This window comes from Solanum tuberosum, unplaced genomic scaffold (assembly GCF_000226075.1).
Source record: "Solanum tuberosum cultivar DM 1-3 516 R44 unplaced genomic scaffold, SolTub_3.0 scf00577, whole genome shotgun sequence".
Taxonomy (NCBI): domain Eukaryota; kingdom Viridiplantae; phylum Streptophyta; class Magnoliopsida; order Solanales; family Solanaceae; genus Solanum; species Solanum tuberosum.
Window position 1 is genome coordinate 222198 of NW_006239491.1, and position 5481 is coordinate 227678.

The following is a 5481-nucleotide window of genomic DNA, read 5'->3' on the forward strand; positions in this document are numbered from 1 at the left end:
TCAAATGGAAAATAGTGAATTTTTGAAATAAATTTTTGAGATAATTTTTAGCTAGAATAGTTGGTTTGATAATTTTTTTTAAAAAACTAATTAAATAAGGAAATTATTTGTTATTATAATCATAATTAAATATTAATTTAGGTAATTAAATCTCAAGCTTTGATTCTTAATGATGACATGCATCTGTTATCTAAGTAGGTACTTAGGGGAAATGGAGAGAATGAGTAATGGAGACACTACACCAAAAGAGACCTTTAGCGGCAATTGATTTTCCTTTTAACGGCAATATTTAATGCCACAAATACATTTACCGGCATTTGATTAAATGTCATTGGATCCAATGTCGCTAAAGCCTTTAGTGGCATTTATGTCAAGTGCCGGTAAAGACCCTTATTATTGCCGCTAAAAGTAATTACTTTTAGCGGCATTTATTTAACGGCCTTTACTATTGCCATTAAAGCCACCTTAGAAACAAGCATATTTATGGCTTTTTCTATTGCCGGGAAAGATAATAATTGTCACTCAATTATTGTAACGCCTTAAAAACTGATCATAAATTCACCTAAATTCACATATTTAACCCTCTTTTATAACACCAAAAATAAAAATTTACAAGAAAAATAAGTTCAAAGGTAATAAAGAAGAATTACCAAACTCAAAACAATGTCATTCACTTAAAATAAGAACAAACAATCTTAATCCATTCACTTTCTTATCTCGTAGAGGTAAAAGAAACTATGAATTATCAAAATAGAAAAAATATGTTCAACAATGGAGAAAATAAGGCAATTAAGCCACTGTTTTTTCCCTGATGCAAAATGTTGCAGCTTTTTGGATCAGTGTGTCATTCCTTCCTTGAAGGATCTCACCATTTGAATGAGTATACCACTGTACACATATAGCGGCATATGGTTAGATGGCAAAAAATTGATATGACAATTACATATCTTACTCACTAAGACTAGGTGACTAAATTTTGAAGAAATAGAGAAGAAAATGACAATCCACCACTGGATTATGAAGCAGCTCCAAGGAGAAAACAAGATCAATAGTGGATAAATCAATTCTACAAGATAAATGACGAGCTTGCTAATAACATCACAGACTTCGCAGTAAAATGCTAGAATGAGGATCCAAATGAACGCCCAGATATGAAGGAAGTTTTTGCCAACTTGTCCAATTTGGTTGGAACAACAACGTCAAATAAATCAATTATGCAAGAACAATAAGGAAGACATCTTGTCCAAATATAGTAACTCAAACATGTAAAGCTCCATGTATAAGCAGAATATCAACATTTTGTATTTTGTATAAGCAGAATATCAGCATGACTATCAACATGAGTATGCTATAAATGTATGCAATTTCATCTTCCAAATTATTCTACTACTATTGGACTAGTCACCTAGTGTTACCTAGAAGGACTATAATGCAACATACCTAAGGCAATAGCTTCAAAATTCAGTATAACGAGGAAATAGATTTGGAGAAAGACATACCTGACATAATCCCAATGTTCTTCCTCCCAGAAACATGGCCTATAACAGATGCAGAAAGAAGGGAGGTTTTCAGTATATCTGTGATAGTGTTAAAGAAGGGAGATTTCCACAGCTCACTACAATAGTATCAAAAGCAACTTTAAGATAACACATTAAAACAATCACGTAAATAAATAACGTAAGCTTAAGACAAGTGCCAGGGTACTCTCTTTCAGTGTCAGGGTACTCTGCAATCTCTTTCAGTGCCAGGGTACTCTGCAATCTGCAAAATGTGCCGGGGTACAACAAAAAATGTGTCAAGTCGAATGAATATATGTACACATGGTTAAGCTAGTGAAGTTGAGTAATTTTTCTAATTTTTAGAAATTGAGGGTTTAAATCATATTCAAACAAAATATATTCAAATTCTAAATATTCTTTGTAAAAACAATCACGAAAATAAATAGCGTAAGCTTGAGACGAGTAGTTATAGATATAGTGTTTAAGCTTAACAAACTCTCTTTCAGTGCCAGGGTACCCTGCAATATGCAGGGTACCCTTCTCAAGAATTTCAACAGTAAGAATCAGTAGCTTCTCTGATTATGTTTCGGTGTTGCTGGAGGGAGGATTCACTTCAGCATAGCAAGTACAATAATACATGAAAGTTGTAACCATATATGTAGCGAAGTCCCCTCCATTGTTGTCGCATTGGATTATGGTCTAGCACCCGAAAATAGGCTCCCCTCTCAATACCACGACACGATAGACGCAGTTCTTTGGATCAAGAACCAAGCGTTGGATCGCGTTAATGGCGAAAAATAGCTAAGGGAATATGGAGATTTCTCAAGGTGTTACCTCTATGGTGTTAGTTGTGGTGGTAACATTGCTTTTAATTCCGCACTTAAACTACTCAATAAAAAATTAGAGCCATTGCGTATCAATGGGGCCATATTGAACCAACCTTTATTTGGTGGAAAAATGACGACAAAATCAGAAATGGTGTTTTAAGATTAATCATTAGAAGCCATTTTCTGTAAAGGAGTGATCTTATTTGTTTTCGTTAACATATTTGCTCCGAACTATTTTGTACTGTATAGAAGCCTACAGATATATGTTTGGACTTTAAGAGCTATATTGCTTGCTGTTCATCAAAGTATTATTATAGCACTTGGATTACATGGCATGTTGAAAGGCTTCATCGGTTTATTTGGTTTTTCTAAGCCCCTACATAGACAAATAGACTTGCATCAACTAGCTGCCTATTCCTATTTGTTTTGACAGGGATTTGCGCCACCAGATACTCCACCTTCCTATCCCAGGAACCAAGCTCGAATGTCTTAAAGGGCATTACTTGGTCGGTGTGAGTTTAATACTGTAAAACTAAGGTCTCCAATTCGATATGTTAAGGTACTCTATTGAATTTTTTTTCAAACTCCCTTGATAAGTAAGAGTGAACTTTCATCAATAGATATAGGTCATTTTCATGGTGGTGAAATAGATAAAAGTTGTTGAGTGATGAGTTATTGTGTATCAATGCTTGGAGCAGTTAGAGATAATATTTCTATCAGTTGGGTTTAATTTTGCATTTCTCAGTTCTTTTGGTTGTCATGATGTTTGTATCTGTTCAAAATTTTAACCAGTCACTCCAAACTGCATGCCTTGGTGGAAACAGGTTATGCTAAATGTAAAGAAACTTAGGTTGGTTTGGCTTTTTGTCTTAATAATGAAGTCTTGGTTTTGATTCTATGATCCAAAATAAAGAATGGAGCATACGAATATATAGTGTTGGTGTGCTTGGATTTATTGTTGTATTGTTGGATCTCTTTAAAGATGGATCTCTTTATTTTTGTCAATTAATTTTCAATTTCTACTATCTAACTTTCTATTTGCAGACCACTTTGTCACCACTCTCGTCTCCAGATGTTACTTTCATTATGCCAGTGGATGATATGCCTCAAACACCCGGAAGAAAAAAAGTTGTTAAAAGAATTGTAAAGAATGTGAACATAAAGGATCTTGATATTTGTAATGATTCAGTTGTTTAGTTGTGGTAGTGATCTGAAAAATAGAACTACCTAGAGCAAACTAATCATTAAAAGACTGAAAAACTAGCTATACACGGAGGAAATGACAATGGGGATGCAAATCAAATGATATACATTTTCTCAATCAATAACAATTGTAAAGTAACAGAACTCCCAATGCAAATCAATTAATGTGAAAACAATCTCCAGCAAGACGCGTCACTACATCGGTCAGCTCTGTATAAGTAACAGAACTCCCAATTGTAACATCAGATATACATTTTGCTCAATCAATAACAATCTTCTCTCTTCTCTGGAAATTATAGAACTCAATTAGGGTTCTAGAGTGAACTGTTCAAGAACAAGTTTCAAATAACATTTTATATTTACCTCACCACGACTACTGATCCTGAGACAGAGAATTTCACATCGTTTTCTCAAGCTAAATATAGAAGAAAACGGAATCTGCTAAATATACACAAGTTTTTCCAGCTATGTTTTCTTCAAATCTATACGAAGTTAATTAAATCAAACCCAAGTTTATCTTGTTGTGTGCTTACCAACGAGAATGAGAGATTGAGAAATTGAGAGATCGAGTGGAATGAAATAGAGATTACCTTTTGCTGTGTGCTTCAGATCGAGCAAAAAGAAACAAAAATTGGTTTGTGCTTCAGATCAAATCCATCGTAGCCATGGAAGGAAGCTTCAAATCAACCCTATGCTTCAGATGGAATGGAGAAAGAGAGATCAAATAGTTTGGGAATTTGAGAATGAAATAAAATTTGAGGAAAAAAGAGAAAAGGAAAGTGATATTAAGGGTTACTTTTTAGTGGCTTAAGGTTAATTGCCGGTAAATGTTGGCTTTAAAATACTATTTAGTGGCAATTTTATCATTGCCACTAAATAATTGCCGCTAAATCCTACTTTTGTTGTAGTGAGAGGAGCCTCATCCATTTATAACAGTCGTGTTTGTTACAAGATCTTTTATCTTTTATGTGATTGACTGTTATACACGTATGATAACATTTGATATTTGAATCTTATTTTCACTTATGCAACTAAAGTAAATATAAAGAATCAAGTATTATTTTATAACTACTCCTAATTGATGAAATGGCATGACCAAATTTGAACCTCTCATAGAGACATGATAGTCACTTATATGTGCATTTTCCTTCTAAACAAGTAAAAGGATGAAGTTGTTGAACCAAAAACCCAATTACCAAAGCTAAAGAGGTTCAACACCTTCATAATAGTTCTTAAATTAATTCTGGTTTATTCAAATATTCACACCACGATTAACTTGCAGATCGGAAAGAACACCAGCAAAGGAGATGCTAACTTCTACACTTACAAAAATGCGTTTTTGATGTTGCTAAGCCTCTTGACTACATCTTTCATGGCTATTTTGTAGAAGTGATTTTCTTTTCCTCAGAAAAAAAATTGTCCCTGAAAATGATTTTGTCATCCATTTCCTCAAGTCAAGATTTTCATTGCATATCTCTTCACCTGTTGGCCTTCTTTTGGTCAAATCCTCCATTAACATGATTCCGTAGCTATAAACATTACCACTAGTGGACAATATTCCCTCAGAGCCATATTCTTAGAAAAGAATTGAAGGAATGTTACTCAATTGAAAAACAACAACAATTCTACATAAATAAAGACTTGTCTTTTGTACTTCTTGAATTTGGAGAGACTTAATTATGATAAGAGAAAATCAAAGTGAGTAATTTTTTTTTAATACATGGTGCAATGTATCCAAGAGTGCCCAATGTCTCGGTATAAGCCACGGACTTGCTTATCGCTAAAATTTTAGAGATATCAAAATCACCAATGTGAGCCACCACGTCTTCATCCAAAAGAACGTTGGATGGCTTTAGGTTGCAATGAGCTATCAAAGTATTATGACCATATAAAAGTTATTCCGGAAAGACTGGAAAGATAAAATAAAAGTTGTTAGAGAATGGAAAATAAAT

At 33.7% G+C, this 5481-nt stretch overlaps 1 long non-coding RNA gene across 1 annotated transcript; it reads right to left on the reverse strand.

Annotated features, from left to right (window-relative positions):
- Positions 1-646: 646 nt before the first annotated feature.
- On the reverse strand, positions 647-4335 carry LOC102593000 (uncharacterized). Its single transcript, XR_368799.2, has 3 exons — positions 4120-4335; positions 1500-1761; positions 647-888 (listed from the first exon to the last, which is right to left on the reverse strand). It is a non-coding gene; the product is annotated as an uncharacterized lncRNA (long non-coding RNA).
- Between the last annotated feature and the right edge of the window lie 1146 nt (positions 4336-5481).